Genomic DNA, 10,420 nt, shown 5'->3' on the forward strand with positions numbered 1-10,420 from the left:
CAATGCAGTATCACACCTAAGACCAAGAAATACCTCTAAGCCAAGAAAAAACAATAATCATCATAGCAAATACATCTCTTCACCAACACCAAACCAATGAGCTACCAACAACAACAACTGCACCTCATAATAGTAGCACAAACCAGTAAATCTCCTGTACCGTATAAACAACATTTCACCTGCTTCAAGTTTGCAACAATATCATGCACTGAGTAATTCACTCCTTTAATATTTGACTTAACCCATAGAGCAATTCTAACTTTCATCATCTTCGCTATCTCTGCAAAATCAAAATTGCCAACATTTAATAAGCAATCATTCTTTAGTTTCCATAAAGACCATAACATTGCCAAAGGGACAACCTTCCAAATATCCAGCTCCTTTTTTCTAAATTTCATACCAAACCACCATTGCAACAAAACATCCATAGAACCTGGTGTTACCCATTTTAAATCCCACCAATTCACCAAATCAAACCATAATTTTCAGACCAATGGGCATAAAAGCATCACATGATTAACTGTTTCCACCTTTGCTGTCAATACCTATACCCCGCCCCATAAGGGTCGGTGAGGTGATCAGCCAATAATCTGAGATTACCAAAGGCCTTCCTGTACAATTGAAATAATCGAGGCTAGCAGAAGCTTAATATAAAAATATATATAACAAGTAGTCCAATGAGCTCTGCTTCTATATGAAAAGACACATGTACATAACGTTAATTTACCCATCCGGTATTTTATACATCACATCTTGTACAAAACATTTATATCCATATACACAAAGCATCATTCGTGTACAAATAAACATATAACAAAAGCCCGACAATGTGATCACAAGCTATGCAACGGTCTTCGCGACCTAGCCTCAACTCAGAGGCACCGAAACTCATACGGCTTTAAAGGGTGGCTTGAGTCTCTCCTTAAGTTGGCTCTCCATGACGCTCACCTACATATATATATAAAATAATGAGCTAAAGCCCAGTGAGGCAAGGTGGGCCACATGGTTAAAGACTGTCCCTCTGCTCCACAAGCTAGTAGTAAAGCTACACCAAGCGTAGCGGCATCAACTGTTACACCAAAATCGAATCCCAAAGCTACCGGGAAAGAGCCTATGAGGCAGGGCCGAGTGTTCGCCCTAGTACCGGGAGACGTCCAGAATACCGAGACCGTTGTGTCAGGTATTCTCTCTATTTGTGCTCAGAATGCTTATGTACTGATTGATTCGGGGTCTACGCATTCTTATGTATCGCATGCTTTTTCGCGTAAATTGAATAGATCCTTAGAACCTATGAACTATCTGTTAGCTGTATCATCACCCGTTGGGGGATCTATGACCTGTGCATACATGTACCCTGCTTGTGAAATTATTGTTGGAGATGCACATCTGTTTATCGATTTACTGCCATTGAACGCTGATCATTTTGATGTAATATTGGGGATGGACTGGTTAACGAAATATCATGCCACCATAGACTGTGTAACAAAACAAGTAGTTTTCCGTCCACCTGGCCTACCTGAATTTGTGTTTAATGGGATTGGGGTAGTACCCCCTCCGTATTTGATTTCATCTGTGAAGGTTGTTAAACTGATTAGAAAGGGGTGTAAAGGGTATATGTGTTTTGTACTAACTGTGTCTACTGCTGATAATGCTAATGTAAACTGTATTCCTATAGTCAGAGAATTTCCAAATGTTTTTCCAGATAATCTTCCAGGGGATTTGACTGACAGGGAGATTGAATTTACCGTTGATGTGGTTCCTGGAACACAGCCAGTATCTAAAGCTCCTTACCGAATGGCTCCAACTGAACTGAAAGAACTGAAGGTGCAATTGCAAGAACTATTAGACAAAAAGTTCATCAGGCCCAGTACTTCACCGTGGGGCGCACCTGTTCTGTTTGTAAAGAAGAAAGACGGCTCACTGAGACTGTGTATTGACTATCGTGAACTGAATAAGGTAACTGTAAAGAATAAATACCCATTATCGCGTATTGATGACCTGTTTGATAAGTTACAGGGTGCTAAAGTATTTTCGAAGATTGATCTCAGATCTGGATACCATCAGTTGAAAGTTAAATCAGATGACATTGATAAAACTGCTTTTAGAACGAGGTATGGACATTACGAATTTTTAGTTATGCCTTTCGGAGTCACGAACGCACCAGCTGCATTTATGGACCTTATGAATAGAATTTTTAAACCATACCTTGACAATTTTATTGTTGTATTTATTGATGACATATTGATTTACTCCAAGAGTATAGAAGAACATGAACATCATCTGAGACTTGCCCTACAAACCTTAAGAGAACAGAAACTGTATGCTAAACTGTCTAAAAGTGAATTTTGGCTTGACCATGTTATGTTTTTGGGGCATGTTGTTAGCAAAGACGGAATTACTGTCGATCCACAGAAAATTGAAGCTGTAGTGAACTGGCCTAGACCAACAAATGTGACAGAAGTCCGAAGCTTTTTGGGTTTGGCTGGATATTACAGAAGATTTGTCAGAGATTTCTCCAAAATTGCTTTACCATTGACTCAACTGACTCAGAAGGGGATATCATTTGACTGGACTGACCAAAGAGAATCTACTTTCTAGGAGTTGAAAACTCGATTAGTGACTGCACCGGTTCTTACCTTACCTTCAGGTACGGATGGTTTTACCATATTTAGTGATGCTGCTCATAAGGGTTTGGGGTGTGTTTTAATGCAGAATGGGAGAGTAATTGCCTATGCTTCCCGACAACTGAGACCACATGAAAAGAACAACCCGACTCACGATCTGGAACTTGCTGCAGTAGTATTTGCACTAAAAATCTGGCGCCACTATCTATATGGGGCAACGTGTGAAGTATACACCGACCACAAGAGCCTAAAATATTTCTTCACACAGAAAGAACTGAATATGAGACAGCGGAGATGGCTAGAACTGATCAAAGACTATGACCTACAGATATTGTACCATCCGGGAAAAGCCAATACCGTTGCCGATGCATTGAGCCGGAAATCAATTGGAAATCTAGCCTGTTTGCTTACCGGGCAGAAAGAGTTGCTTTGTGACCTTGAAAAGTCTGAAATTGAAATTGTTTTACGAGAACAAGGTGGAACCTTAGCTGCTATTTCTGCTCAACCAGCATTGATTGAAGAGATTAAAGAGAAACAACAACTGGATGACTTCTTGAAGAAGATCATCGAAGAAAGAGAAACTAAACCGAGACTGGGATTCAAATTTGAGAATAATGTACTGAAATTTCAAGAAAGACTGTGTGTACCGAACGATACTGAACTGAAAAGAAGAGTTCTACAAGAGGGCCACAACTTAAAATTTTCTATCCATCCAGGGAATATGAAAATGTATCAAGACCTGAAATTGAATTTCTGGTGGCCGGGAATGAAGAAAGAAATCGCTGAATTTGTATCGAAATGTCTTCATTGCCAACAAGTGAAAGCCGAACATCAACGACCCGCAGGCTTATTGCAGCCCTTACCGATACCGGAGTGGAAGTGGGAGCATATCACCATGGATTTTATTGTGGGATTGCCTCGCTCTAGTAAAGGTATGGACTCAATTTGGGTTATTGTTGATAGACTGACTAAATCTGCTCACTTCTTACCTGTCAAGACAATTTATAATGCAGACAAATTGGCTATACTCTATATTGATGAAATTGTGAGACTGCATGGAGTGCCTGTGTCCATTGTTTCCGACAGGGACTCGAAGTTTACGTGGAGATTTTGGCAAAGCTTACAGACTGCATTGGGTACTGAATTGAGACTGAGTAGTGCCTATCATCCTCAGACGGATGGCCAGTCAGAAAGAACCATCCAGACTCTGGAGGATTTACTGAGAATGTGTGTCCTTGATTTTCAGGGAAACTGGGAAAGCCATTTGCCATTAGCTGAATTTGCCTACAACAACAGCTACCATTCGAGTATTGGTACGGCCCCTTTCGAGGCGTTGTATGGCATAAAATGTAGATCTCCGATTTGCTGGGCAAAAGTTGGAGACGGGCCTTTGCTTGGGCCTGAGATTGTGTATGAAACAACTGAGAAAGTGAAATTGATACAACAGACACTGAAAACTGCGCAGAGCAGACAGAAGAGTTATGCTGATGTTAGAAGACGAGACAGAGAGTATGAAGTGGGTGATCACGTATTTGTGAAAGTGACACCGATGAAAGGCCAGACTCGTTTTGGAGTCAAAGGCAAATTAGCACCGAGATACGTCGGACCATATGAGATTATTGAGAAAATCAATCCGTTGGCGTATCAAGTTGCACTTCCTCCTGAAATGGAGCATATGCATAACGTCTTCCACATTTCTATGTTGAGAGACTACCTCCGGGATCCTTTCCATGTAATTGAGCCTACTCGTGTAGTGCTGAGTGATGACTACACTTATGAGGAACGACCTATACAGATTGTAAACAGACGGATCAAGAAACTGAGAAACAAAGAAATCCCGCTGGTAAAAGTTGACTGGCAGAACCATGGTGGTATGTATGCCACTTGGGAAAGGGAAGAGGACATGGCTAAAAGATATCCTGAACTGTTTCCATTGAATCCTGTTTTCTTCCAGAACGAAGGTAACTCGAGTTTAGAGGACTAAACTCTTTATAAGGAGGGGAGACTGTAATAACCCTCATCACTGCTTACCGATAAACATTGATTACCGTCAAACTGAACTGATTATGACTGATAGCTGAACTGATAATGACTGATAATTGAACTGATTAAAGTACTGAACTGGCTCACTGAAAACTGGAACTGAATTGACTGAGTATGTATGTTAATTTGTATTCTATATGTTTGATTGTTTATTTGATCTGTTCATGTTTTATGTTTAAACTGCTAATTGAAGGCCTTATCGGCGGCCGAACCAAGAATTGATTGATGTTTTATGATCCTCATAATTAATGTGATTTTATGGTATATTTATCTGAAAACTGATTAGGTATGATTAAACTAGATTAAAATGAGTTAATTGCAAAGTTTGCCGTAATTACTGTTTTGCCACCGAGTGGCCCACTACCTAGTTATGCTAGAACCTTGCATACTTGACTCTAAACATCTCTTAAGCTCCATTTCTTGCACACAAACCGACCATAGGGAGGCGAGAGTGAGAGATTGAGTTGTTCATCTTGAGTTCTTGAAGATTTGGCTTAGACAACTTGGAGAATTGAAAGTTGATTGTTGATTTGTGGTTTTACACTTGTAATTAAAGCTCTAGGTAAGAGAATTCAACCTTTATTGATGTGTTTGAGCTTGTTCTTGCATGATTCATGCCAAAATTGAGAATTGAGCCATGCATGCATGTTAGTATTGTGGGATTTTGAGTTGAGTTCATGGCAAATTGTCACATGCATGTCCATAATTTTGTAATGGTCCATGGTTTCAACTTGTTTTTGGATCAATTGGCTCCTTAGAGCATCAAATTGAAGCTTTGAATTGATTTGAATTCATGCATGTTTGCATGTTCTCCATGTTCATGAAAATGGTTTGAAATTGGGTTTGAATTAAACACCCTTGGGCTTTGATTTCTCAAAATTGAGCTTTGAACCATGTTATTCTATGTGTTTACAAATGTTTTCTGGAAATTCAGCCCAAGAGGTCGAGTTTTGAATTGTGAAAGCTCGGTTTGAGCTTGGAGGTGCAATCTGGGTTTTCCAGATTTTTGCACTTCCGCTCGAGCGGGGAATTGGGCGCTCGAGCGGAGAATCCGAGCATCCAGTATTTCTCTACACTGTTTTACAGTCCGCTCGAGCGGAGGATTGGGCGCTCGAGCGGAGTCTTGTGTCTCAAGCTCGAACGGGCGTCGAGCGAAGATTTCACCCATCTAGTACTTTTACAGTACGCTCGAGCGGGAGAGTTGACGCTCGAGCGTGTACCTTTGTTGCATGTCCGCTCGAGCGGGTAAAACCGCGCTCAAGCGGGACTCTATTTTTCTGAAACTTCTGAAACTGTTTTCTGATCACATCTTTGCATCCTCATCTCATTCTAGGCATTCTTAGGCCTAGTTTAAGGCATCTTACTGAGGATATAGATTTAGAACACACCGAGGCATTAGGGGTTAAGTTACTATCTTTCCCAGCTGTGTAGCTTAGTGTGTTCAATCTGTTAACTGTGTAGGGTTGGCGACTGGGGAGGCACGCTCTAGCTTACTGTAACCCAGAACGCTATGAGTAACGATTGTGTAAAGATATGTTCACAAATGATTATCTTCTGAACAACTGAACTTTACTGTTTTCTGAACTGATACTGTTAACTGAATGAATGTATGTCCTATATTCTGAACTGTATTGTGGCATCCTTAGCACCTACTGTTTACTGTTACTGTGATAGAAATCTTTGTCGGTTCCCTTGTTGGAACCACTACTGTTTACTGACTGATGGCCATCATTACTGTTCGGTCTTTTAAGACCTACTGCTTATTGTACTGTTATGCTAATGGGTGTACCACATATGACTGTACTGACTGAACAACTGAAATACTATTTAATTGAACTGTTTTCATGCTGTAAGGACATTCATTCTTAACCTCTTTACGCATTATGTTATTCACTAGGCTTTAGCTCACTGCTCATATATATATGTAGGTGTTCAGGCACCAAACCGCGACTAGGAGCGTCAGAGTTACTCCAGTTTTGTCAAGCCAGCCTATGTGCCTCACTGCAAGGTTCCGAGCCTATCGCGTTAAGGCTTAGGGGTGTTTTACGATTCCCCCCCCCCTTCTGTACTGTCTTACTGTTTTGTAATAACCGAATGGATTGTATAGACTGCATGTTACTGTACTGTTATGTAAGGGATGAAGTCTCTAGTCTGAATGATTGTAAATATTGTGTATACTGTTCTGTACTGTTTACGTATAAACGTATGAAAGTCTTTTTGCATACAGACTGTCACAGCTCATTGGACATTGTTTATTTACTGTTTTGGCTTCCGCCAGGCCCTGTACTCTGTTTTACTATTCTACTGTTCTGCAAGCCTTCGGTAATCTCGGATTACTGGCCGGTTACGGTGCTAAACCCATAGGGCCGGGTTTGGCTCGTGACAGTGGGAAACTTACCGGAGGCAGGAGCCATCAGGGAAGTGCACTATCCCAGGTGGATCTCCAATACTGTTGTAGTGCCAAAGAAGAACGGAAAATGGCGTGTTTGTGTGGACTACAAAACAGTCAACAAGGCATATCCAAAGGACAGTTTTCCCCTCCCACGGATAGACCAACTGGTAGACCTGACGGCAAGACACAATCGACTTAGCTTCCTTGATGCGTATAGAGGTTACTCTCAGATCGCTATGTACGAACCAGACCAGGAGGTCACATCATTTACAACGCCTAGAGGGTTGTACTATTACAAGGTCATGTCCTTTGGCCTAAAGAATACAGGGGCTACATTCCAACGGATGGTCACCAAAATGTTTGAACCATTGTTAGGCAGAACAATGGAGGCCTACATAGATGATATGGTGGTCAAAAGCAAGGATGAGAAGGACCATCTCAGCGACCTAGATGAAATGTTCCAAATTCTGAAAAAGAACAAGTGGCGTCTAAATGCATCCAAGTGTGCATTCGGCGTAGGATCAGGCAAATTCCTAGGCTTTCTGGTAACCAACCGAGGTATAGAAGCAGACCCCTCTCAGATCAAAGCAATCCAAGATCTTGAGAGGCCCAACGCAGTCAAAGAGGTGCAGCATCTCACTGGCCTGGCAGCCGCGCTTAACCGGTTCATAAGTCGGTCGTCAGACAGATGTCGACCATTCTTCTAAGCATTAAAGGCCAAGTTTGAGTGGGATGAAGAATGCAACCACGCCCTAGCAATCTTGAAAGAGTTCATGTCTTCTCCACCGTTGCTAGTAACCCCAGTACCTGGAGAAGAGCTCTTTTTATACTTGGCGGTTTCACAGCATGCAGTTAGTGCAGTGTTGGTCAGAGTAGAAGGAATCCAACACCTGCCCATCTTCTATGTTAGCAAAACCTTGCTGGGCACAGAAACCAGATACCTACCATTGGAAAAGCTGGCCTTAGCTTTGATGATGGCCTCAAGGAAGTAGTCACATTACTTCCACGCCCACACCATAATCGTCCTAACAGCCTTTCCCTTAAAAGCTTTGTTTGAGAGGGCGGACTTTTCTGGACGAATCTTGAAATGGGCAGTTGAGCTGGGACAGTTTGATATCAAGTTTCAACCTAGAACCATAATAAAAGCCCAAGCTTTGGCAGACTTTGTGGCTGAGTTCACACGAGGAAGCCATCACATCTGCCCAGTTGACCTGACCAATGCGACCGAAAAAAAAGGAAAAAGTGCCGCTGGAACTGCGCAGCCCCTAATACAGGATACCCAACCACATTGCAAGCCTTACAGGATTGAAGACAGCAAAGAAGGGACAGACCATGCTATTCCCGGTAACGACTCATCAACAAGTAAAAACTTGGGGCATTCAAATAGCGAAGAGCAAACCCCAACAGCAGGCATGGACTTGGACGAAAACATCACCAACACGCATGACCCCAAGACATCATCTGACCCTTCTACTTGTAGGAAACTATTCATTGGAGAGATGTGGAAGCTCTTCGTGGATGGAGCATCCAATAGGCACGGTGCAGGGCTTGGCATAGTCCTCATCTCACCAGGTGGCCTAATAGTAAAACAAGTAGTCAACCTTGGCTTTCCAGGATCAAACAATGAGGTGGAGTATGAAGCACTTTTAGCAGGCCTAAAATCAGCACTTTTCATGAAGGCCACTGAACTAATGGTTTACAGTGACTCCCAGTTGGTAGTAAATCAGATATCAGCAACTACGAGGCGAAAGATGAGAGGATGGCTAAGTACCGGGAGTTAGTTAGAAAGGAGATCATGAAGTTCGAAGTAGTGCGGATAGAGCAGATCGGCTGAGAAGAAAATAGTAGAGCGAAAGAACTAGCAGGTTTTGCCTCAATGGCAAATACATCTATCCCACATCCATTACTGATCGACTTCCTACCCAGACCAAGCATTGAAGAACCCGAAGTAGCTAAGGTATGTTGTGCCGAACTAGGCCCTTCATGGATGGATCTCATTATAGTATTCTTAAAAGACGGCATCTTACCTGAAGAGAAGAAAGAGGCTAACAATATAAGAGCAAAGTCACAGCGATTTTGGCTCTCTCCATCATTGGCGTTATATAAAAAATCCTTCACAGGACCTTACTTGAAATGTGTTCATCCTAGCAAGGTCGAAGCATTCTTGTTCGAAATACATGAAGGAATATGCCTTATAGGGCAATCTCACAAGGATATTGGTGGTCATACATGCAAGCAGATTCAGAGAAGTATGTCAAGAAGTGCGAGAAATGTCAGAAGTTTGCACACCAGATACACCAACCATCCAGAGAGCTTCTACCATTGACTAGCCCATGGCCCTTTGCAATGTGGGGCCTGGACATAGTAGGACCACTTCCAACAGCACCTGGTAACAAAAAGTTCTTTCTCGCAGCAACAGATTACTTCACAAAATTTGTGGAAGCTGAAGCACTCGCATCAATAAAGAAGAAAGATGTTAAGAAATTCGTCTGGAAAAATATCATAACCCGATTCGGCATACCCAAGCCTCTAATATCTGACAATGACACTCAGTTCGATGGCAAAATCTCCAAGGGCTTTTGCGAGGAATACAAGATAATATTCTACAACTCTACACCAGCATACCCTCAAGCAAATGGCCAAGCAGAAGCTTCAAACAAGATAACACCAGCATACTCCGGTTCGAGGTACAGTTGAACGGTGACCGAGCTAAGGTGTCATATGTGGACGCGATGAGCTGAATTGTAAGAGCAAGGTGCGACTGAGCTAGGTGAAGCATGGTTGAAGCTGCCGCCTAAATATAGCGGTGTTAGCTCGATTGTGTAATCATAAAACCGTAGTAAAACCATTTCACTTGGTTAGAGCAGTGAAGAGGGTGTTGAAGGATAGGCATTATCTTTCAGAAGTGTGATTCCTATGAGGACTCTACATTGAGGAATAAAGAGTCCTACTAAGATTGTGCCAGGAAAAACCTATAAAAGCTCATGACAAGACCTATTTACAGGTATCACAACTTTGATTCTCGAATACACAGAGCTTTTGTCTATTTGTCTATTTTCCTAACTTAGGCATCAGAGGGGTATCTGGCACACACCCGCCGGCTAGCTCACGTTTGTGTTTTCAGGGAGTAAAGCGACGACATTTGGAGGAGCACAGACTTGATCGACAGGATTATACAAGAATATTATTTCGTGCTTGAACAGATACCGATTAAACACATATCACCACAATGAAGTGGCTAACGAGATCTCTTAATCACATATAAGTCATGGACCCACATTAATATGTTGTCCCCCATGACTTGGAACCATTCTTTGGATGCCACAATAGATTCAAAAATAGGACATTCGTTCACATTCAA

Source organism: Camellia sinensis, chromosome 2, assembly GCF_055761805.1.
Source record: "Camellia sinensis isolate YWXY chromosome 2, ASM5576180v1, whole genome shotgun sequence".
NCBI classification, from domain to species: Eukaryota; Viridiplantae; Streptophyta; class Magnoliopsida; order Ericales; family Theaceae; genus Camellia; species Camellia sinensis.